The sequence below is a fragment of the Pseudorasbora parva genome, chromosome 15 (genome assembly GCF_024679245.1).
Source record: "Pseudorasbora parva isolate DD20220531a chromosome 15, ASM2467924v1, whole genome shotgun sequence".
Classification (NCBI taxonomy): Eukaryota; Metazoa; Chordata; class Actinopteri; order Cypriniformes; family Gobionidae; genus Pseudorasbora; species Pseudorasbora parva.
This window is the reverse complement of record NC_090186.1, coordinates 24,655,150-24,681,996: the sequence shown is the minus strand read 5'-3', so window position 1 is coordinate 24,681,996 and position 26,847 is coordinate 24,655,150. Positions and strand designations below refer to the sequence as shown.

At 39.2% G+C, this 26,847-nt stretch overlaps 1 long non-coding RNA gene across 1 annotated transcript in view; it reads right to left on the bottom strand.

Annotated features, from left to right (window-relative positions):
* LOC137041906 (uncharacterized) overlaps window positions 1–25,814 on the bottom strand; it is a 41,683-nt gene extending 15,869 nt beyond the window's left edge. The window contains exon 1 of the long non-coding RNA XR_010898179.1: window positions 25,771–25,814. This is a non-coding gene — a long non-coding RNA (uncharacterized lncRNA). The remainder of the gene's footprint in view (window positions 1–25,770) is intronic.
* Between the last annotated feature and the right edge of the window lie 1,033 nt (window positions 25,815–26,847).

Genomic DNA, 26,847 nt, shown 5'->3' with positions numbered 1-26,847 from the left:
TTCAGCTGCTGGAGAGAAGCGTCGACATTTCTGAAGCGGCAGACAAACTGCTCTATGATGATTGCGATTGAAAGTCAGCTCGGTTTAGATAACGTCTCATGTAAACAGGATCTTTCAATCGTAATCATTTTAATTGGAATGACAAAAAAGTGTGCATGTAAACGTGGCGGCTAACGTTAATGATTCGTGTTTGAATTGTTTTGACGCAGTTACAAATTTGGACAGTCCTGCAAGCAATTGATGGCCCACAGAATTTACAGTACATACAGTGCATTGCTCCGTCTTGGTACCTTAACCACTGGTAACTTATTCTTCGAGCCACTGGTGTCGAAATTCATATGTCCGTTTCGTTTTTCCCACGTGTGCTTTCCCTGACGAATCCTTCTCAGCCACATCATTCCCACTCACAGGCTCCGTTTGACATGTCGCATCGACATCAAGTGATGGTTCTGTTACACTTGAACTTCCCTTCTTACAATATGAGTCAATTGTCCGCTTAATTAAATAGAGAGGTATATTATTTTTAATCAACGTACGCCTCGCCTACATTTTGGGAGGGGGCGGGGGTCGCGGGGTTGAAGCCAACTTGATGTGTTGAATGCTCAGAGCACGTTATAAAACGCTTTCTTAAAATACACATTTCGGGTCGCAATGGCATTTCAAAAGGTCGCATATGCGACCATTTTGGTGGCAGTGTAGTTCCCTGGAGTATACAGGCGGTACACTGGGCTCTTAGCTTTGGGCGTACAGGTGAGTATACAGGCGGTACACTGGGCTCTTAGCTTTGGACGTGCCGGTGAGTATACAGGACAGTACACTGGCTCTTAGCTTTGGGCGTACAGGTGAGTATACAGGCGGTACACTGGGCTCTTAGCTTTGGACGTACAGGTGAGTATACAGGTGGTACACTGGGCTCTTAGCTTTGGGCGTACAGGTAAGTATACAGGACAGTACACTGGGCTCTTAGCTTTGGGCGTACAGGTGAGTTTACAGGACAGTACACTAGCTCTTAGCTTTGGACGTACAGGTGAGTATACAGGTGGTACACTGGGCTCTTAGCTTTGGGCGTACAGGTGAGTATACAGGACAGTACACTGGGCTCTTAGCTTTGGGCGTACAGGTGAGTATACAGGCGGTACACTGGGCTCTTAGCTTTGGCCGTACAGGTGAGTATACAGGACAGTACACTGGGCTCTTAGCTTTGGCTGTACAGGTGAGTATACAGGCGGTACACTGGGCTCTTAGCTTTGGACGTACAGGTGAGTATACAGGCGGTACACTGGGCTCTTAGCTTCGGACGTACAGGTGAGTATACAGGACAGTACACTGGCTCTTAGCTTTGGACGTGCAGGTGAGTATACAGGACAGGACACTGGGCTCTTAGCTTTGGGCGTACAGGTGAGTATACAGGACAGTACACTGGGCTCTTAGCTTTACTCACAGCTCCGTAGGTAGACAGACGTCAGCTTTAGCACTTCAAGTCTCAGGTGGCTGGAGAGGGCGTATTGACACATGGCGGACTTCCAGCCTTCCTCACTAGGACAGACTTCTAAGGAACACGTTAACGTTGACTTCCCACACGTCGTAGAACAGTCCCACGATGACGCAGAGCCCTTGGCTCAGTCCTGAAAGCACTTCACAGACATAGGATCATACAGAGACAGCACATAAGCTCCTTCTACACAGCAGCCAATTCAACTTCCCTTCCTGTTATACTCCACACACTATTCACCGCAAGCTCTTACTTCATACAGTTGCCACACCACCACCAGGTGGGGGAAGGAGGTTGACGAGTCAGTCGGGTGTATATACATATGCAACAAATCGCCCATCGTCACCAATTCACTTCCTCTAATGCAGGGCTTTCTCTTCAGCCTGGAGAGGGATCACTGACAGCATTTGCACAGCACAACACTACAATTCTTCAGGTGTACACACATCAAAAAGACTCACCCACTGTACTCCACACACTCACGGTGAATTAGGGTCAGAATCACCACGTTGGGCCAGGAAATAGGTCCTGGATAGTAGAAAGGGTCAGTGCAGAGGATGACCATATGAGAACGTCAAGAGCACGACCTTTCAGCACACTCCTTCCTCTCTTCAATACGTTTCCGGGGACTTCTCAGTGTAAGTCAGTCTCTTCAAGGCAGTAATAATACATAACACAATCACTCCAAAGGGAATTCTTCAAACACTTAACTCTGTGTTTCCTTCAGCCCAGTACTCTGTTTTGACTTCGCCCAGTCTGTACCATCCGCCTCAATACGTCCCTCCAACACCGATCGCTCCGTCTCATCCACAGCGTTTGCCGAAATCAACTTCACCCCCCATCCCCCCGTTTGCCGGAATCAACTTCCCCCTTTGCTGTTCTCCGGATACCTTATTTATATGCCTCCTTTTCTCTGAATTGCCCAACCACCAATCGCCACGTCCATTCGCACACCTGTTCTCAATAATCCCCCATTTCAGTTACCCGGAGTTACCGGAACTGGTTGCGTGTCTCATGGACAACGGTCCGGGCGGAACCATTTCCACCATATTAGGTTCCGCCATTTTAGGTTCCTGCCGCATTAAGTCACTCCGTGACAAATGCATCAGATCAAGACGCATTTGTAGAAGAAGACATGATTTTATAAATATAAATAGGCTTTTATTGCAAAAACTGACCAAAAACAGTATAAAAGTATTAGCTCATGTTGCATTCAAAGTTTTCTGAAGTCATACGATATCTTTATGTGAAGAACAGAGTTGATCTTAATGTTTTAATCATTGAAATGATGATCCCTTTATGAACGCATGTTTCTCATATTTCTCAATCATAATATACCCGACTCTTTAGCATGACGCAATCAGTCACATGACACACGAAAGCCAATGGCATTTTACAATCAAAGCTGACATAAGAGGCTTGTTTGAGATGAGCAAAATCTGCGCAGAACCGATCACCGGTGATCAGCGCGAGATGCATGCCGGTTAGAAATGTGTCCGAGGAAGGTCCGCCTTGCTCTGATGTCATGCTGACGTATGTCAAAAATCTCTCGCGATGGCGAGGCGGATGTGTCGGATTCTGCAGTCGAGTGCAGTTGCTCTCCACCATAGACAGTAAAAGAAATGGACCGAGCGATCCCATTGACGTCAACGGCGAAATAATGAAGTCAACCAAGGGGCACTCACTTCCTGATGGCTGAGCGAACTGCGCAGGCTCAGACTGAGCTTGACGACGTAGATGTGACGTGAGCCTCCTGTCGGACAGCTGTAGGTCTTCTAGTAGATGTGGAAAGTGAAAGCTGAATCACGTTGTTTAAATATTTTCTCCCGTTGCTTTTGGCTCACTATCGGCTTCTCCCCATTCTTCCCCCTTGACTTTATCAGACTTTATGTCTCCACGTCCCCCCGACTGTCTCATAGACAGTAAAATATTGCCTGCGAGCGTCTCCTCAGGTCTATACGGTAATTTCTCAACTGTGCGACAGGGTTGCGTTGGTTATGACGCAATCGTTAGCCTATTTTTACAAAAACAGCTTCTGCGGGGCGATAGTGTAAGATACAAGGTAATGGAGCCTTTTATACATTGTCATGTTTCTTTAGAAATAAACAATGGACAAATGGAGTCTTTAAACGTCTCAGATGTAAAGTTATTCACTGTCAAAGTGACTCAAAAATGAATGCGAGTCAATGGGATGTTAACAGCAGGTGATGGCTTGGTTAGCAATGGCAGCCCCTAGGGGTGGAACGCTTTCCGAGCGCTAGATTACCCCCTTGCTCTCCACCGACTGCGCTGACCAAAAGCATGATGGGAAACGACTTGCTGACGACACAGCTTAATGCTTATTGGCTTAAACAACCGTGATGTATTTTTCTTTTTTTAAATGTTTGATTTTAAAACTCTGATATCATGTTTTAATGTGTGTAAATTATGTGTGAATATTCCCAAACTCTCGGACAGTGCGATCTCTCTGTTGGTTATGTGATTGTTATCATATTTATAAAAATATATAAAAACATGTATGTAATTAAAGTAAAAATGGTTGATAAACACGTCTTTCGAATGGAAATAAATAACAAAAACTTTGGGTGTCTTGTTCATAATATTTATTTTCATATAAAAGCAACAGAACTTAAATTACATCCAGTTTATCAGCAACAGAGCGCACAAGTGTGAATCCCGCGATATCTGCAACTGATCTCGCAGGTGTCTGATCCACTACGAGAGGAGAGAACTGTCCGGCTTGCCTGAACTTTATTCACTCCTCCCCTCACTGCAGCCGCCTAGTCTCGCCTTTTTTTCAGGTGAGGCACGGCGCATCTCAAACAAGCCTAATGACACAATTGGTCACGAGACACACAACAGCCAATGCTGTCAAAGCTGACGTGAAGTTTCTTCCGGGCGGCAAATTTTGAAATGTGTTGATCATCGGCCGGTGGATGGACTCGACGCTGATGATCGCTTCTGGGGATTTACTTCACACAAATCAATCGTTTGGCCTCGGGACACTTAGAATATTTGTACTTTTTGAATAAATTGTTCCTGCAGTCATATCTGCCTGTTTTTTTATATATAAAACACAAACGGAAGGGATTTGTTATGTGACAAATAGGAGTTAAATGCTTACAGTAATTAGATGAATTACCTATTTACACATTTCTATTGCAACAGGTGAGGAATAGCAGAATTTAATTTTCACATTTAACGTTACATTTGTTGTAGCAATCAATGGACGCATCTGTAACGGGTAAGAAATATCTACGAATGATGTGTAAAACATTTGCAAGTGATGAATAGTCTACACTTTAGATTAGGGGACGCAGAAAGTGTTGTAAATGCCTTGTATACATGTACATATCATTTGTAACGGGTGATACAGATTTGTAAATTATTTATTCATGCATTTACAACATCATCTCTAACAGGAGATGAACACTTTGTAGTGTGTACTTTAATGTAAATGCTGACTGGTGAGGGTATAGACAGCTGTCTTCTCTGACACATGCACCTGATGCTTCACTTGAGGGTAAAAGCAGTTCACATTATCACTAGACCCCTCACAGAAGTCTGCACCACTGAGTGAAAGGATTTAACTTAACGCACTGCAATCCCCTGAATTTAAGTCATTCTAAAAAGTCATTCTATTAATTTGACAACTAGGAATTTATCATTCTTTAAAAAAATATAAATGCATACATTTATAAATTCATTTTGTGGGTTTTAACAGACCAGCTTAAAAATGTAATGATATATCAATAAATTATATATTCATTATCTACTAATGGTTTGATCATCATTTGTTCATGGTTAACAATTGTTTATTGATATAATGGTACACTGACATTTCAGTAAATATATATACTAGTAACTTAACCATTTACTAAGGATCTGTTTGATTATTTTATGATATGCTATTTTTAAAGATATCTTACCACAGATTTGCAAATTGTTAGCATATTATACTTAATCATTTATGAATGTATAATCATGATTATATAATAACTTGTAAGTAATTTATAACTGCATCTACAAAATATACAAAAAAGTAACAATTTAGTAACATTTAGGAAATGCATTGAGCATTGTCAACAAAATAACTCATTAATCATTTATGAACGCGTAGTCATGTTTCATAATTCATTAGTTAATCATTTACTAATCACTTGTAAATGACTTGCAACTGAACTTTATTATAAAGTGTTACACCTTGTGGGTTTGGAACAACATGAGGGTCATTTTAAGAACTTAAAATTTAACAATTAACTTTGTTAAAAACTTTGTTACTAGTGCCGCAATGCTGGAGTGTGTTGACATCTGATGAACACGATCCTTTATTTATTTCTATTAAACAATTTGAAAACTATTCTGTCATTTTTCATTGTCAATTTTGTTCTAGGTGTACATGTTAATGCAAAAATGATTAATATTCAAAGTAGGCCTATAGCTAGTTGACTGTCATTTTCCTCTAACGTTACATGTACATACTGAGCATTTAGTCTAAGGCTGGACTAAAAGCACCAGCGCACACAAGCGTTTCTTTTTATTAAGTAAGTTAAATTAATTTAGAAATGTAAACTTGTCATCAGGTATAAAATATGGTCAGTATAAGAAAAACACGATTAAGGAGACGAGCACTAGACTGTTGCAGGATAGTGGGAAGATATATTTATTTATTATTCAGAATCAGGGATGGAAATACTGACATTTTCTCTTATTCTTTCTTATACACACAAAAACCATGAACTGATATACATTTCATTAAATGAGTATGGCTTTGTGCTCTGTGCTCTCTCTTTTTTTTTTTTTACCTGAATGTGGCATTTGGATGATTCGTGGTCTTTTATGGCTTCCAGTTTTAGGTTTTTAGTCCCAACAATGAAACTATTAGTTTTGGCATCTTCTGAAGCGTGTTGACGACATACCGAGCAGAACATTGTCAGTAGGGATGGACCGAAATAAAAATTCTTGGCCGAAACCAAAACACTAAAAAGAAATGATGCCAATTATTAGTACCATTGCATTTATGACTAATGCTATGACTGTGTAACTTTACTAAAAATCAAGGTATTGGAATTGCATTAATTCATATTAAAGTTTCAAATAATAAATCAATTACAAATTATGCAAATATTTATTTAGCACATTGCAACAATCCACAGTATAAAATAAAATTCAAACTAAAATGTTTAACTTGACCTCACTCATGTGTACATTAAATAATAATGTAAAGGCCTACTGGCCTGCAGAAAGGTACAGAAATTGAATAAAGTAATCAAATGTAAAATAAATGCATATTTAACTGTTTAAATTAAAGATTAATCCTTATTAAACTTACAAAAGATATTCAATCAAGAGCAGTGAGTGATGTAATTTTGTTTGACATAAAACAGACAGCAGTAAAGGCTACTGCCCCTTTAAAAGCTATCGCAGGGATATGCTCTTCTTTCTCGACTGTATAACGTTCACTTGAGGCATATTCAGACTGTCTGCTAGGATACTCATCAAGATGGACATGTTGGCTTACTTCTTGTGTGAGTTTGTCCATTTAAGCGCAAGACTTGAAAGAGAACTCAATATTTGCGTGCTGTGAGACGTGTGCGCGCTTTCGGATGATGCACAGTGATGGATCTTCTCTCAGCGTGTGCAAGTTCTTATTCGCGTCTTCTGGCACTACATCCGGGTAATGACGGCGAAAACGACTGGTCATATTCGGACATACGGTCGCACTCGCATGCATTAAACAAAGTTTACAAAGGGGTGAAACAGTATGCTATTTTTATTTACCCGCCACGGTGGCCGGTAGGTGAAGCGAGTTTACCCGCCACAACTCAAAATCACCCGCATTTGGCTGGTGGCGGGGGCTAATTACCATCCCTGTTCAGAATGCACAAAAAATATATAGAAACATTTCAGGAACGTGCAAGGTAGTAAGTTAAAGCGTCTAACGTTAGGTCTCTGTTCCATTCTCCTGCAGGTAGCTCGTATGGATTGACGTTGTTGATATCATCCAGCTACTCTAAATACCTCTGCCTGGTGCTGGTAGCAATTTCTCCCTGTAGTTAACCTCCATTTCTTTTTATTTTCCATTTAAAATGTAAACGATGTGATACTTCCTTGAGCCGTCTTTCCTGCTCCGATCTCTGTATCTCTTACAGTGTTGCCCCTGGCAACTGATAGCGTCGGATCCCAAAATGGTGGACGGGCCCAAACAGAGCCCAATTTGTCACATGACAGCAAGCTACCATGACGCATGTTGTCCTCATTCTCAACAATGTTTTCCAGTACATCATTTAGATTCATATAGACCCTTTTACTGTTTGTATACAATGATGACGTAGCAACGTATGCGCGCGCATTTTGGCAACAAACTGTGGCGAGAATCAGCAGCATGTCAAGCTACGTGAGCGGATTAAGCAACGCAAACCGAGAAAGCTATTTTAAAAAGTTGACTTTATCAAATGGTATGCGGCTACCAGATCCGTGTACTATAGTGGAGTGGATAGAAGACGTTAGCAGATGGCCATATATACAGTGGTCGGATATAAGCCCATTGGTGGAATACCGATTAGTGCAACCAAAAACGCAACAGCCAGACATTTTGATGCTAGGAAACCGTTTTGATAAACTTTCAGAGTTGCTATAACACGTTAGAATCACTGGGGAACAAAACCACTTCCGTTGCCAAAATGCGCACGCAACTATTTGATCACGTGGGCTGTAAAAGGGTCTATACGTTAGTTACATGAATGCAAATTATAGAAGTTTATATTTTAGCTATATTTTAACTACATTAGAGCAATTTGCAAACTCAAGTTCACTGAAACATTAACTCTTTTAAAGTGAATTGGCACAAAATAGACTATTAACGATCACAAAAGGAACATACCGCTAAACAAATCACATTACATTTATTCTAACTTTTGCTTTTTGTCAGTGTCACACAGCTTTCACGGTGTCACACACAATCGTTGTATAACGTAGACTCACTGTATTCCGGACATGTTGCACAGTAAAAAGTCCCGTAAGATATCAATCCGCGGTAAAATAATCCTGATTGGTTCGTCTGTCTCTGGGGACATGCCTTCCACACGTTTCAAAGTTTGATTGACACATTTTGGACGAATCATTTTAGAGAAATCTTAAAAAAACTGCCAGGAGACGCAGTGTCCGAATTACCGTTAGGACTCACGGTGTTCCGGACGGCTGAACGTTTTAACTCACTGTGTTTCGGACAGGTAAGGAGGAGTCATTTCTAATATAAAACACATACATTTTAACAACTATAAGTTGGTAAAATAAGGACATTAATCTTCATATGTTGTATATTTATTATTTATAAGTGTCTATACACTCTTTTAATCAGAAGATTGCTCGTTTGTAACGCAAAGGACAGGCCAAACTGGTGGTGCGCATCTGAAAACTGACGTTGGTAACATTATATTCTGTGTTTCGGACAGGTAAGGAAGAGTCATTTCTAATATTAAACACATAATGTTACATTTTAACTACTATACGTTGGTAAAACAAGGATATTAATCTTCATGTGTTGTATATTTAGTATTTATAAGTGTCTATACACTCTTTTAATCGACGATTGCTCATGTAAAGCACATGGTAGGCCAAAATCGTGGTGCGCATCTGAAAACTGACGTTGATAACATTAAGAACTTTAAATCATCGTAGTAAATTGTTATAGCTAGAAATACTGTTCATGTAAAGCCATGTGGAGGATTAATTTACCATAAATAAACACAATTCTGCCAATTTGGTGAATTATTGAACGAGTTTAATTATTAAAAAAAAGAGAACTAATTCCCCCACATAAACTTGATCATTAACATTAAAAAGAAAACAGAATGAACACAAATAACATTAAATTAACCCATTAACACAACTTAATTTTAACAATAACAATTTACATTTTATAACAATATCTAACTGTTTATCTATATTTACATCTATTTACATTTATTTATATAGTGACACCACACTTGTGACACAGCCACTCTCCGTCGGGGACAGTGTCTGCGCCCACACGCCATGTGGAACCACAGCTGGCAGAGGTCGCACTGGATCCACTCATCCACCTCTGCATTGGACCCTGGTGGCAAGGTGCTTTTGCAGATTGAACAGTAGCTGCCATCATCAATTACAGGCGCTACTCTTTCTACTCCCTTAGCCTGTCTAGCCCTTTTTGCTTCCCTATTCTTCTCCTGTTCCTCCTTCCTTTTCTTCTTCTGTTCATCTTTTTCTTTTTCTTTGGCCTCCAGGTTGTCAAGATGTGCCACATAATCGTCACTTGTAATGACCCGGGCTTGCAGTGGCACCCGGCGCCTTATCCCTTCCGCTTTCTGGCCAAAGGTGGGTGTGACCAGGATGTCTGCTAAATATTGTGGAATGAGGCCAGTTTCCACCAAGTAATTTTTTTTACTTTTGTGGCAAGTAGGACAGACAGGTGAAGGGGAGCAGGTGGGCACAGCAGAGGAGGAAGAAGCCACTGCTGTGGTGGAGCTGGGCACAGCAGATGAGGGAGCAGCGGCTGCCGTGGAAGAGGTGGGCACAGCAGAGGAGGAAGAAGCCACTGCTGTGGTGGAGCTGGGCACAGCAGATGAGGGAGCAGCGGCTGCCGTGGAGGAGCTGGGTATGAGCTTTACAATCTAGATAAAGTGCTCAAGTTAAAAACTGGTATTCTTCACAATATGTTAGATTTAAGTTGCATAACAATTAACAGGAATATTTTTAGGGAATACAATAAAGAACCTAACCTGTGTCATGTCCACTGCTTCTCTTGACAGAGGGTAGATTCCTGCCTTCCGGAATCCTGCCTTGATGTTGGCTGCAGTGACAGCCTTTTCATAGGCATGTTTCAGCACCGCAGAGAAGTGCTTTTTGCCCACCACCATGTCTCCTCTCACCAGGCCCATGCGACTGGCCAGTGTGCTGAACACTCCCTTCAGGGGGTTGAAAACACTATGTCCAGTGGCTGCAGCATGTGAGTTGTGTGTGTGTGTGTGTGTGTGTGTGTGTGTGTGTGGGGGGGTCAATTTGGTTTTCCCTGCAGACGTCTATTATTTGACGGCCACAGTGGGTTTCGTGCTGGTCCATTATAAGGACTAGAGGGCGTGCAGGAGGGGCATATTTAATGAAATGGTCCAACCATTTCAAAAACAGCTCTGCCGTCATGTAGCCTTTGTCAGCATAGCCGTAAAGACTATTTTCTGGTCCACCCAAGGCATACGCCACACTTGGAAGGCAGCGGGGATATATAATGAAGGGAGGGACACTTTCACCAGCTGCACTAACTGCTACATGCACCGTGATGTGCTCCCTGGTGGTCGTCTGCTGCCGGTAGATGTGGCGCTTTCCCTTCTGGCAGATCACCTTCTCCCTTGACTTTGGCTTATCTCCGAAGCCCGTCTCATCGCAGTTCCACAACTGATGAGGTTTGTCATGCAGACTGTGGAGGTTGATTATATTTACAAGTAGCTTAAAAAAATTGTCTATGCCCTCAGGTGTTGCAGCGAGGACCCTGGCCCTATCAAGAGAGTCCGGTGTCCGAGTGGTCAGGTCTGGGTGGCGAGCTTTGAAGCGGACTCACCAGTTGTCACTCAACCCCGTCTCCAGGTTGACAAGAGTCTTGCGGCTGCTCTCTTTAATTATTTCTAGGGCAAGACACTTGACAATGGTTCTGGTTAGTGGAAAACCATGATCTGCCATCCAAACAATATAATTTACCAACGACTCTTCCTCCTCCAGGGTAAGGGCCCTATTTGGATGAGGACCACATTCAGATTTCCCCAGCTTGTGGTCTGACAGAGTAGACTTCGGTATCCCAAATTTCTAAAAGAGGGGGAAACCTGACCTTAATGTTAATTGTATATAGTTTTTTGTTGATGTTCATTTTGTTATTAAAAGTTCCTTTAATAAAATAACGTTAAGTTTGTCTAGATTAATTTGTATTGGGTCCTCAATGTTAGTAACATTTTTATAATGGACTGCATTTATATAGATATAACAATGTGATTAATGTTAGTGTTACTTTTGTAACGTTAGTTTTTTGTTGATGTTTCTTGATGTTCTTAACAGTCATTAAAAGTTCCTTTTTATAAAATAGTCTAACAGTTAGATTCATTTTTATTGGGTCCTCAAACTTATTATTATAACGTTATGATTACCGTTTGTAGGAGCTAAAATAGAATTTAGCTAAATAGAACTAATGTGTGTGTTAAATAATTAATTAATTAACTTTCAATGTTATGTGAGTTGGTGCCATCTAGGGGTAGAAGCTGGAGAGGCTGAGGCCTTTGGAATAAAGGACCTGGGACTTCCTCTGAGGGCGTGGCCAGAACAGGAAGTGGCAGTCTTTGACCTCATGGCCTAACAGACAGACTTCTTCAATCCTAGTTATATCTTGTTAATCCTTTATTTTTTTGATACTTTGATCTTTTGGTTTTTTGATTTTGGATATCCGCAGTTTTTTGTAATAAATATTTTTTCGTTTGAACACGTTGGAAAGTGAGCGTCAAGGCTTGTTTTTGTTCAGCCACCAAGTGGATATATCCCTATATACCCACTACAACAGTCAAAGACTCCTTCTGACAAGCTGAAGATCTTAGGAAAAGTGCTTGTAAATGAAGGGAAGAAAGGAAGGAAGGGAAGTTGAAGCAGATGGATATCGGTGGGCACATGCATGAAGTGTTGTTTGGTTGAGACGGCATGGTATGTACAACTTTATGCATTTCTTGAATCAAGTCTCCTTGAAATGAGAAGAGGAAGCAGATCAGAATTTCAGTTGTGGAAGTCTGCTAATGGATTGAGTTGATTGTGATTCCATACCAAATCATTAGAAGTCTACTATAGGAAGAGTGGATTATTGGAGGATTCTATGTTAGTCAGCCGGACAACAAGTCAAGCCCATGCATATTGATTCCTTGTGCTGAATAGTTAGCAAGAATGGAGGATTCTACAAATGAATATGAAGAGGGGAAAGTCAGGGGTGAGAAACACTCAAGCACCGTTATGGATATAGAAGTTAATGGTCATGCATCAAGGCTACAAAATGCTAGAAAAGGAAAGCTTTCCCACTTAACCAAAAGAAAAAACATAATGCTTGAACTTATGGAAGATGCTTCATGCGTGCAAGAAGTGCAAAATTTGAATAAATTTGTGTGTCTATTGGATGATTTTAAATCTCTACATGAAACCTATCAGGAGTTGTTGTCAGAGGAGGAAGCAAGCCAGGATGAAGCTGAATGGTTTAAACCTAAAATGGCTAACTTTAACACTTTTCTCTCTTCTGTTTCTGAATGACTGTCTGGAGTATCTAAGGCTGTAGATCCGCAGGAGATCGGTCTTCAGAAAGCAATAAGGCAAGTACGAGTTCTGGTGTACATATGAACAGCTTGGTAAACATCCTTCGACGCCAAAATGACATAACATCCCTGCTAGTGAAGCAGCATCAGTTTTCAAGTCTTCCTCAGAGAGATATTCCAATCTTTGATGGTGATATTTTGAAGTACAGACCATTCATTAGAGCTTTCGAGTATGCCATTGAGTTAAAAACAGATAGCAGTGCTGACCGGTTGTACTTTCTTGATCAATATACCAGTGGCTTTCCCAGAGATCTGGTAAGAAGTTGTCTTCATATGACCCCAGATAAAGGTTATAAAAGGGCAAGAGATCTGCTACAAAACAACTTCGGAGATGAATTCAGTGTGTGTTCTGCATATATGAAGAGAGCATTAGATTGGCCTGCGATTAGACCTGAGGATTTCAAAGCCATGCAAGCCTTTGCAATATTTTTAAGGAGCTGTTTTAATGCAATGGAGGACATGAGTTACTCACATGAAATTAACTTGTCATCCAACATGAAAATCCTGGTCATGAAAATTTCCTTACAAGCTGAGGGAGAGCTGGAGATCCTATGTGTGGGAATTTCAGGATAATCAGAAATGTAGGCCTCAATTCAAAGATCTTGTCCTATTTGTTGAGAAGCAAATAAAAGTGGCTTCAGACCCAGTATTTGGAGATATTCAAGACAAGCCTACAAGCAGAATTAAAGACAAGTTCCCCATTAAAGTCAAGCCCAAGTCTGGTGGAGGTACATTTGCAACTAGCGTATCTTCTCCAGCTTCCCAGTCTACTCAGCAGTCCTCTAACGACAGCCATTGGCGAGTCTTGTGCCATTTGTGTAAAAGCAGTAATCACACGTTGGAACTGTGTAACCTATTCAAGAAGAAGAAACACTGTGATAAGATAGACTTCCTCAAAGGAAAAGGAATCTGTTTTGGGTGTCTACGTCAAGGTCACCTCAGCAAATACTGTATGAAGAGACTCACCTGTGCATCATGTTCTAAACTGCACCCAAGTGTCCTCCACATCGAGCAAAAGGTAAATCCAGAAAAGACACTTGACACAAAAGAAACCGTGAATTCCTCTGCTGTTATGAGACCAGCTGGTGGGCAGGGGCATATTGGGGCCGGTCTAAATGATAATGTCCTTTCAGTGGTTCCAGTAAAAGTCAAAGCTGTTAAGGGTGACAAGATTATCCCAGTTTACGCTTTCATAGACCCAGGAAGTTCTGCTACCTTTTGAACAGAGCGTCTGATGTCTCAGTTGAATGTCAAAGGTAAAAGAACCAATATCCTGTTGAAAACAATGAGTCATGAGAAGTCCATGCCAACTAATGTAATTACAGGATTAGAGATTTCTGGATTGGATAAAAATAATTTTATACAATTGCCTGATGTGTTCACGCAAAAGGAGATGCTAGTCACCACGGAAAACATACCCACAAAAAAGGATCTTGCTAGATGGCCATACCTGCAGAAAATTGATATCCCTGAGATTGATGGTAACATTGAGCTACTAATAGGAACCAATGCCTCGAAGGTCATAGAACCATGGGAGATCATAAACAGTCAAGGTGAGGGCCCTTATGCAGTCAAGACGTTGGTTGGATGGGTAGTCAATGGACCTTTAAGAGGAGGAGAGCCCAGTAAATGTACTGACTGTCCCTCTGTTGCCATAAATAGAGTTTCTGTAGCAAATCTGGAAAAGCTGCTGATTAGTCAGTACAATCATGACTTCAACGAAAAGGCTTCAGATGAAAAACGTGAAATGTCATTCGATGACAAAAAGTTTCTTAAAATTGCAAATGAGTCAGTCTCACTATTGGATGGACACTACACACTTAACTTGCCTTTTAGGAAAGATGATGTGTTAATGCCCAACAACCGTTATGTGGCCATGCAACGTCTTCTGAGTCTAAAAAGAAAGTTCAAAAGAAATGATTCATTCCATAAAGAGTACACATCTTTTCTCAATGACATGATAAATACAGGATATGCTGAGGTGGTCCCACAGGAAGAGGTAGATCAAGTGGAAGGAAGAACCTGGTATATTCCACATCATGCAGTCTACCACCCTAAGAAGAATAAACTTAGAGTTGTGTTTGACTGTGGTGCAACATATCAAGGTGTCTCTCTGAACACAGAACTGCTGCAAGGGCCTGACCTTACCAACTCAATGGTTGGAGTCTTGATTAGGTTTTGTCAAGAGCCCGTCGCAATGATGGCTGACATAACATCTATGTTCCACCAGGTTAGAGTTTCAAAAGCAGACGTGAACTTCCTACGCTTCTTGTGGTGGCCAGGAGGAGACATTGAGCAAAGTCCTATAGACCATCGTATGTTAGTGCACTTGTTTGGAGCAGTCTCTTCTCCTAGCTGTGCTAGCTTTGCCTTGCGAAGAACTGCAGAAGACAACCGTCATTTTAGAGCTCAGGTAACCAATACAGTCATGCATAATTTTTATGTTGATGATTGTCTAGTATCTCTGCCCATGGCACAGGAAGCAGTTAAACTGAGATCAGACCTGGTGGATTTGTGCAGCTTGGGAGGGTTTCAACTCACCAAGTGGGTGAGTAATAGTAGAACTGTTTTGTCTGCTATTGAGGAGGAGCATAGAGGGAATAACATCAGGTCCTTAGATTTAGACAAGGACAGGCTACCAGTCGACCATGCCTTGGGACTCCAGTGGAACGTGGAAGATGACACCTTTAGATTTAACATCACACTGAATGAAAAGCCCCATACCCGTAGAGGTATTCTTTCTATGGTGAGCTCTATCTTTGACCCTCTTGGAATCTTAGCACCCCTCACTCTTCCAGCCAAACAATTCTTACAGCAGTTATGCAAAGAAGGCTATGGATGGGACAAGCCAGTATCCACATCTCAGTCTAGACAATGGCTTAGTTGGATTCATGACCTACCCAAGTTGGCAGCCTTCAGTGTGCCACGCTGTAAAAAACCCAGTGGATTCGGGGAGCCTCAGTCCTTTCAGTTACATCATTTTGCTGATGCCAGCGAGCTTGGATACGGAACTGTAAGTTACATCAAGATGACCAATGAGCAAGGTAACATTCAGGTGTCTTTCATGATTGGAAAAGCAAGAGTAGCCCCTTTAAAGCAGTTGACAATACCACAGCTTGAGTTGGCAGCTGCTGTGTTGTCTGTCAAAGTAGACAAGATGCTTCGGACAGAATTGCAACTTCCATTGAAAATGTCACTGTTCTGGACGGATAGTCAGGCAGTGTTAAAGTACATAGCCAGTGACAGTGCACGATTCCACACTTATGTTGCCAATAGAGTATCATTCATAAGAGAAAACACCAGCACCCAACAATGGAGATATGTGTCCAGCAGAGATAATCCCGCAGATGATGCCTCCAGGGGGCTGAGCATACCGATGTTTCTGGAAAGTAAACGATGGATATGTGGACCTAAATTCCTCTGGCAACCAGAACACAGTTGGCCTACAGAAGTGTATAAACAAGAGCCAATCAGACAGGATGACCCAGAGGTCAAAGGTTTTGCCATAGTGTGTAACATGGTTACTCAAAATGAACAGAGTCCTACTCAAAAACTTCTCTCTTACTTCTCAGATTGGACCAGATTGCTTAAAGCTGTTGCTTGGTACCAGAAGCTTGGAGACAACCTGCTAGCTCTCGCTACAAAAAGGAAGGAACTCTCCACTAATGTCTGCACTCGTTCTAGCCATGGTAAATTGGCTTCCCAGCTGCTTATCTTCAGATCAACACTTGGTGGTCAGTTTCTAGCAATGAAAGACCTTGGGAGAGCGGAGAAAGCAGTCGTATCCTATACTCAAAAGCAAGCTTTCCCAAATGAACTTGAGAAATTAAAAGTTACCCCACACAATGTTTTAAAAAGGAGTACCCTCTACAAACTTGACCCAATAATAAAGGATGGATTACTGAGAGTAGGAGGACGACTGTCAAGGGCGACAATGTCGGAAGATATGAAGCATCCCATCATTCTTCCGAAACATTCTCACACGTCCTATTTGTTACTTCGCCACATCCATGAAAGGTATGGGCACTGTGGAAGAAATTATATTCTTGCCCAGTTGCGTAAGAAATTCTGGATCATTAATGGCAACACAGCAGCAAGAAAAATAATTTCTAAACGTGTGTCATGTAGACGCCTGAAAGGCAAAACTGAGGAGCAAAAGATGGCTAATTTGCCAAAAGAAAGAACTCAACCAGATCTTCCAGCATTCACAAATGTGGGAATGGACTATTTTGGTCCAATAGAAACAAAAAGAGGAAGAAGTTGTATCAAAAGATATGGCGTACTTTTTACATGCTTATCATCCAGAGCCGTTCATATTGAAATGGCCAGCTCCCTGGACACTGACTCCTGTATCCATGCTTTAAGAAGATTCATATGTAGGAGAGGCCAGGTAAAACATATTTGGTCTGACAATGGTACCAATCTCGTAGGTGCATATAGAGAACTCAAAAAAGCTTTCACTAATCTGAACAGCAGTAAGATTCAAAACGCCATGCTCAAAAGGGGAATCGACTGGAGTTTCAACCCACCAGGGGCTTCTCACCATGGTGGTGTATGGGAGAGACTAATCAGGTCAGCCAGATGGGTCTTAAATTCTCTCCTACGCCAACAAGTTGTAGACGACGAGAGTCTCCAGACATTGTTTTGTGAAGTTCAGGCAATTCTTAACAACCGCCCTATCACCACTGTATCTTCTGACCCTTTCGACCTGGAGGCTCTTACACCTAACCACCTTATCTTGCATAACTCACAACCCGTCCTACCTCCCAGTGAGTTTTCCAAATCTGACTCGTACACCAGGCGCCGGTGCAAACAAGTGCAATACTTGGCAGACTTGTTCTGGAGGAGATGGACACAGGAGTATTTGACACTAATGCAAGAAAGACAAAAGTGGTCTAAAGCAAGAACTAATCTCCAAGTTGGAGATATTGTGGTGGTGGTTGACCCTAGTTCTCCACGTGCATCATGGCCGCTTGCAAGAATACTAGAAACAAAACCTGATTCACATGGGATGGTCCGGTCAGTCAAAATCCAGACAAAGACAAGCATAATAGAGCGGCCTATCACAAAGCTGTGCCTATTATTAAAAGAAGATGATCAATAAAGATTAGATAAAAGGAAAGTATATATTTCTTTATTTTCACTTGTTATTGTTGAATTAAAGATCATTTTTAGCTCCTTTTGTAAATAAAAGTAAATGCTTAAGGTTAAGCTTAAGCCATTTAGGGGCCGGATTGTAGGAGCTAAAATAGAATTTAGCTAAATAGAACTAATGTGTGTGTTAAATAATTAATTAATTAACTTTCAATGTTATGTGAGTTGGTGCCATCTAGGGGTAGAAGCTGGAGAGGCTGAGGCCTTTGGAATAAAGGACCTGGGACTTCCTCTGAGGGCGTGGCCAGAACAGGAAGTGGCAGTCTTTGACCTCATGGCCTAACAGACAGACTTCTTCAATCCTAGTTATATCTTGTTAATCCTTTATTTTTTTGATACTTTGATCTTTTGGTTTTTTGATTTTGGATATCCGCAGTTTTTTGTAATAAATATTTTTTCGTTTGAACACGTTGGAAAGTGAGCGTCAAGGCTTGTTTTTGTTCAGCCACCAAGTGGATATATTCCTATATACCCACTACACCGTTAATGTTATTAATGTTCCTTTTATGGCTTAAGTTAACGTTATAACTTAAAGAAATGTTAACTTGGCTTAATATGTTGATAAATTGCATGTTATTATTAGTGTGTGCAGTTCTAGTTAACCAGACAACGTGAAATTATGCAGATGTGTTGAAATGACCTTTAAAACAGCATTTAACATGAACGTTAATTTAACTTGAGGTGTTTTAATGAGGGTGCAGTGATGCGCGGCTGCCACTCAAATTCATGTTGCACAAAGTACCTTATTGAACATGTATATGCCTTAAAAAATACAAATATTTGCAAATTGTAACTCATAATTATTTTATAAGACCGTGAGAATGTTTTTGTGTGTAATTTTCTAGTGGGTGACCACGGATAAACAAGTTTTAAGAGCCAAGGTATTCTCCCCTCTTCCTTTTGTCCTGCCGGAAAACCCTCCCCCTGCCATTTATCTGAACAGTCATTGGTGTACGTTAGAAACTCACGTTGATATCTTTGAAATGACTGGCTCTGTGAACGCAAGGTTGGTTGGACTTGTCACTACTCGATCCGTACCGGAAACACGATTTGTTCTGCGCATGCGCAAAAATGTTTCTACTTCCTGTTTGACATGGCAAAGCAATTTACGGCAGTTATTTGAATTACTACCACTCGATCCGTACCGCGATAGTTTCTTATTTATTGCATAACTATAAATCAATACAAAATAAACAATAAAGAACAACGAATATGTGATTTTTGAAGAGTTGATAATAAATGTTAATTGTTGTGTTTGTGTATTTGTCAGGAGATTGCGCTATTAGTTCACATGTTGTTACCTATAAAAAGGTATCGTAAGAATGGAAGAGTTGTTGCACCTGCTGTCAACGTAACCATCTGGTACTGGTGGTTTGTTCGTCCTGCTTGTGGACTGAATAAAACTTTGAGAATTGGGAAATTTCTTGTCCTCATGCTTACCTGGATTTGAACATAACATTAATAATAAGCAAATACTTTGCAGTTAGGTTTGAAATTAAGGTAGGTCTATCTTGCTTTGTCAATATAATATTTACCCATCATACAAATAAAATTTAAGACATCATCCAGCTCTTTACTTTCCTTAGTGACAGAAATATTACACAGTTGGTGAAATACAAGTGCTAATAATTTCCCATAAACCATAATTGAATAATCACTATCAGTGATGAAGTTCCTTAAAAACTGATTTGTAGGCTACATTTAACATCTAGGATATCAAACCCTTGTAAAACTAGTAGAGGGATATTCAAATGCAAACTACAATTTGGTTTATAAGATGTAACCAAAAAACAACAAATAAGCAGCAAGTCAAGCTTAAAGTAGTTGTTTTGATGCTTTTATACCATATAGCCTAGTTAAATAAAATCTTTATAAGAATCTAAATCTCCACATTTACGAGACTTCACTTGGAAAATACAAATGTAGACTATATATTCCAAGGTTTTTATTATGTGGCTCTAATTACATTGATTAAATAGTTTAGACTTGCTTGACCCCATTTGGGATATTCAGATGTTTTTGTTTGCATTCAATATTTCATTTTTTAAATGAAAAAGTTCATTTTTTTCTACTTCAACATACTTGTCTACAATATAAAGAATACATGTCTGCATTTAAGAAACACACGGGACAATTTATTTATATCAAAAAAATGTTTCCTGGGATGGATCCCCTTTGCTCCTTTTGTGGAGTGGAAGATGAGTTTGTCCTTCACCTTTTTGGGATTGTTTTCATGTAGTTACTTTTTTTTTTTTTTTTTTTTTTTTTGGAAGAAATTTAGTTTGTTTGTATGTTTTTCTCTCTTAGACAATTTTTATTTGGAGTTTAAGGATGTCCCATTTGTATTTTTTTGTATAACTCTGAAAATAGTCTTAATGTTTTTTTCTTATAAATCTATTTATTTTTTTAGCTACATTTTTTTTTTTTTATACACAAGTGCATTTTTTTTTGTCTGTTAAACCTTTCTTTATTATTTTTTTGTAAAGATCTGAAATGAAATTTAGATACTGTCTTTTCTTCCAGCAATGCCAAAGCTTTAAAGTCCTCTATGCGGTGCAAGAAGTATATCTTTTTATAATGTAAAAAGGGAAAATAAGGCATTGGCATATTTTTCACTGTCTCACTCTCTTGAACCTAATAGGCTACTATAAATTGCATGTCACCCCTTGCTCAATTTTGTTGTTGTTGTTTTTTTGTGTGCTTTTTTTTTATAGTTTCCTTTTATATATATATATATATATATATATATATATATATATATATATATATATATATATATATATATATATATATATATATATATATAGTTTTCTTTTTTAATATTTAATTATGTATTTGTTTGTTTGTTTAATTCATTTTGCTGCCTCGGTCTATTGTTTATATTTGTTTTGTTGTTGTTGTTGTTGTTGTTGTTGTTGAATCCTTTTTGAACTGTGGCTGTTTGCTTTTGTATTTGTTCAATAAAAAAATTATAATATTTTTTTAAAAAAGTGACAGCGTTGTTGCAAAAAACTTTGGCGATGACAGGAAGTGACGTCAAAAGTACGTTTTCGCGCATGCGCAGAACAAATCGTGTTGCCTCATGTAGTGACCATGGTAGTGACAGGCATAGATAGCCATAATAAAGGCTAGATGTCTCGTGTGCGCTGTTGGCCAATGGAGGTCGCCGTCCGCAGCTGGCGGCCATCTTGTCACAGGCAGCTCGCGCACTCGTAACAGTGTGTTTTAATGGTTCATGTACTTTTAAATAACCATAACTTGCTCAATTTTCAACCGATTTTCAAACTGTTTCGTTTGTTATAAATGACAGAGATGTAGTTATGACACTACATACTTATGAATAATTATAGCCATGGACTTTAATATGAAAGTAACATTGAAACGAACAGATGGGTGCAATGAATACACACACACACACACACGCACGCACGCGCACACACACACGCGCACACACACACACACACAAGGTATTTATGTTAAATCAACATATAGGCTACTAAAACTGTGTGCCGAATGGCAACATGAGAAATTATATATATTTATACACATATACAGCTCTGAATTTTTTCCCCAGAGCTAGCTCTAAATATATAAATATATATATATTTATATATATATATATATATATATGCTTTTTTAATAAGAATATCACTATTATAATAAAATAAGTTGTATTTTTTTTTAATTAAACAAACAAAAAAACATGCAAACTAAGTTTATTTTAACTAGACAAAAGATTGGTTGTCATAAAATCGTTATTGGTGTCCATAAACCTATATAATTGAACAGCTCGATTGTGGTCTCAGCCTTGATAATGTGCATGCAAGTTAGCCGTAATACACAAGTTGCACGATTAAGTCGTTTATCGAAACGAAAAGCTGCAATTTCAACGTGTTAAAGCATCCAGATTTGTAGCCATGTTAATAAAGTTTGTAAGAAACCAAACCATTTGTAAATCCGTCAAGATTTCAGCGAGATAAGAGTATTTATGTTCGGACAGACCACTCATCTTACATCAGGTTCCACAGAGCCCGACAGAAAGCCTGCCTGTGACAAGATGGCCGCCGGTGATGCCGATGGTGACTCCGCCTTAAGATATCTAGTCCTTATTATGGATATCTATGGTGACAGGACTCGAAAGAGGAGGAGGTAAAGATCACACGGATATATATATATAGATGCCGTGACCAGGAAGTGTTTATTTATAGAATTCGCTGTAAAGTTCAAGTGTCCGGAATACCGTGATGTCCGGAATACAGTGAGTCTACGTTATGCAAAACATGAGCTTAAGGGTTTAGTTACCAAATTACATATTTAAACAACAAGAGTCGTTTTTTATATTTGATCATTTAGTAGGGATGGCTGACGCGAACCTGACGTTTCGACGCTGTGTCGAGATCCCGAAGCGCGGATGCTTCGAAACGATGCTCCGAGCTGTGACTCGACTCACCCATGTCACGTGACTACCGCTAAACGAAGCACCGAAGTGTTTCATCAGGTGCGCCTGTCGAGACTGCTTTGATTAAAAGGGGCGGGAACAAACCACACAGTTAAACATCTGAATGAACCTCATTCCCCACAGTTTAAAAGTGAAGGTAATCCATCTTCACCTCATGAGTTTTTGTGAGAGGAGAGAGATTTTGTGATATAAGTGAGATTTATTGTGCGCTATGGTTAGTTATATTTAGGCTAGATTTAAATGAGGCTATATTGACTGATCAGTGACCGATAGGATAGATATAGGCTAGTAACACATTCATATAGGCTAAGGTAGAATTATAGATATAGAATATATAGAGATAGATAGATAGATAGATAGATAGATAGATAGATAGATAGATAGATAGATAGATAGATAGATAGATAGATAGATAGATAGATAGATAGATAGATAGATAGATAGATAGATAGATAGATAGTAGGGGTGTAACGATACGCGTATTCGTATTGAACCGTTCGGTACGAGGCTTTCGGTTCGGTACGCGGTACGCATTATGTACCGAACGGTTCTTGGACTAATTAATTAGATTTGGAAAATAAAAAATTGTGTGAAATATAATAATATGCGTTCAACAAGGTAGCCCAATAACCAAAACGACATAACAGGCAATGCCCCTGACACCGCCGAAGTGAAAAACAAAAAAAAAACAAACACCAAATATGTTTTAGGCTGCTCAGTCAGGTGCTCGCTTACTCAGTAGGCTCGCTGAATGCTCGTGGCAAAATGGCTATTGCGTTTAACAAACCAGAAATAGAAGATCCTCCAATAACCAACAGGTCTGGTGTTTGGGTGAACTTTGGATTCTTGGTAGCTATGATGGTGTTGGCAAGAGTGATGGATTAAAAAACAACGGTATGTCGCATTTGCTGATGGTACAGCAGCGGGAATAATTCATGCCATGTCAATCAAAGCCGACAACAAGACGATCTTGTTGTCTTTACGCCAACAACAAGACGATAAAAAGGAGAAACAGCCACAAACTATCCCACAAACTATCCCCGCAGCATTTAGACAGACATTTCCAACTTATTCAAATGGCAAAAGACATCACCGCGGCGAGTGGTCCATTTATAGCCGCGGATATGAGACCTAACGCCCGTTTCACACATACTCCATCTGCAGTGCGTGTGCGGTGTGTATTTTTTTCCGTACCCATGTTAACGGATGACAGCTTTCAAACTGCACGCGGGTGCTGTCCGTAAGTCTGTTCCAGGAGCGTTGCGTCTGCAGCAGTACACGGATCGTTTTCGTACCGAGTCTATTTTTTGCTGCGCTGCGTTGCTGCATTAAAGTGATTGAACATTGTTCGCATTAAAATAAACATGGACTGACGCGAAAATCTAGTAATTTCACCACAGATACATCTCATTTAAAATATACTCTTGTTTCAAAGTCAACACATGGCTTTTTTTTTTCTCAAGTAAAGCAACAAAACGACACCTTACCTGGCATTTAGGTTAAAAAAAAATGTGCCATAATGGAGAGCACTCGTACTTTCTTGGAGGTGAAAAGCAAAGTTCTTTTTGACCTGCAGGATTTCTTTTAAAAGGGTGTAAAAACGAAAGTAAAGACTAGAGTCGGCTGTTTTTGAATAGACTATTGTAAGTTTCTAATTTAAAATGTTTGTGATTTAAGGCTATAACCTGTGTTTAAATGTTTTGCCACTTGTGTGAGCTAAATCTAAAGTATATAAATATGAATATATGAATTTAATAAAATGATGTTTAAATGTAGTAGGCTACGTAACCTGACTTCTATTAAAGAGTAAACAAAGAAAATTGGAATTCTGACGAGGCATGTTCAGTAAAAACTTTTGGATTTTAAATAAAAAATAATGAATAAATGCTGTGTTTGTGGTGTGCAACAGCGGATCAGTTGCGGACTGCAAACGCAGCATATGTAAAGCACTACAGGCTGTGGGGCTCCTGCAACGCACACGCAACACGCACCGCACACGCTAATGTAAAGAGCTAATGTCTTATTCCTGTAACTACATAGAAGATGGGTAAAATCATACTTTGTTAGTTTTAATAAAATAATAATAAAAAAAGGTAATTTATCTGCCAATTTTTTCTTTTTGCTGTATCTAAAACATACCGAACCGTACCGAACCGAACCGTGACACCAGTGTATCGTATCGAACCGAACCGTGAATTTTGTGAACCGTTACACCCCTAATAGATAGATATTCATAGGTGATATATATTTTTGTTTTATTTTATTCGTTTATTTAATAGGGATCAAGCATATTCATGAACATTGTTGTATAAAAATACACCATGTAAATATGCCAGAATTAGAAAAAATAACTACTTTTCATCTGCAGTCCCTATAGGCAGATAACAAAAATAACAAAGACAGCCAACAATCATACAACATCATTCACCAAAAAACTAAAAAAATTACACAAATGGCAAGACATTGTTCATTCACCTCTATACTACATTCAGATTTACAGTGTAAGTGTACATGTGCTATTGATAAATGTATGACAGTTAAATATGAGTACACCTCTGGTTTTCAAGAAGCCACGGTTTTAAATGAGTTTTGAAGGTGTTGAATGTAGGAAATGACATTCTCTTGTTGAAAGGGGCAAGCTATTCCAGAGTTTACCACCTATTACTAACAAAATGTTTTGCCCAAAAGTGGTGAGCCTAAATGGTATCAAGTCTTGAAAAAAGCCATGCAGTGGAGTGGGAGCAAGATTATGTCACATTTTGTATACTAAACAAGTGTACTTAAACGCCTAAAATTATCAAAGCTTAAAAATGTATGCTTCTCTAAAATATCGTTAAAAAATAAACGATGTTAAAAACGTTTTTGTTTGTTTTTTTTACATAAAAGTAGATCACAGTCAAGGTTATTTCAGATCAATACACGCCAGTGTCCACTAGATGGCGTCATGGAGACGGGTGTCGGGTGTTGTTTCGAAGCTTCGGCACATTTGCTTCAACTGTTTCAGTGCTTCACGAAGCCTCGGTCTGCCCATCACTATCATTTAGCAGATGCTATCATTCAAAGGGACTAACATAGTAATAACTTTAATACAAATATAATCATTTTCACTTGTTGTTTTTGCACATTAAATATTTGTAATTGTTTAAATTTTGCACGTGTGCAGCATAATTAGGCTTAATGGTACACTAAGGCTGTGGCACCTAACAGAAACTAACAATTTACAAATCTTTTTGCAAATCTTGCCATAAATAAGTTAGCAATTGCACTGAGAATGACAAGACAAACACAAATCTTACCGGGAGCTCGACACTTCTCGGTCCCTCTGGGAGGCAATCATATCGGTAATGAACCCGCAATTGATTTCCGCCTGTCCACGACGCGTTGACGCATGCGCAGTTTGCGATGACAGAACTAAGGCTATTTTTGAGTGTTTAATTCTTTTTTTAAAATATTGCTGATATTACTGTTAACAAATAGTTTGTATAGGTAGAACATCATTACGAAACAAATATATGGGAATATTCTGCAATTATATGCAAAATAGCCTATTAAAGGAAATATTTGGAATAAAGGAAACTAAGCCTTTTTTAATATAGCTACTGCAATGTATGCATTGACCTTGCATGGCTATATTTTAACACATACAACATTTAGTAATTAAGACATAAATAGCATTACATGTAATATTATAAACACTTATACACATATAAACTTATACACTCACAAATAAGCATCTTTACAGAATGAGTTACAACAAATTTCTACTTTCCATCATGCTTTACTTCTGGTTTAAAGGAGGTTAAATGTTAAAATTAATTGTTATTTTATGTGTTTTTGCTCAATTTAATAGAGGGAGATAGGGAGACATACAAAATGTGCAGGGCTGGTGCTACTCCAGGACAGGTTTGAGAACCACTGAGATAGTAGATATAGTGAGGTTGATGTTTGGCCAAAAACCAATAAAACGATGTTACTTTTATTAAAAATAATGTCTGTGCACTTTTCAGTACAGTAATAGCTCTTTGCTAAATATTTAGAAACATGCCGGTGTGCTTGACTTGTGTTATTGTTAACTGTATGTGTGTATATATATATATATATATATATATATATATATATATATATATATATATATATATATATATATATATATATATATATATATATCCTCGTCCTCGACTAAGGATTTAGGCAATAAAATCAGAATTGTTGAATCTCTCTATGTTCGACTGATAGTCGAATCATCTGTGTGTGTGAATGGGTTGGGAGGGGCACGACACTCAGCAGTAAAACTATTTTTATTTTCCTTTACACACTGCACACTGCAACAACTTTTAATAAAGCGACCAAAACTGCCTGCCAACTGACAGACG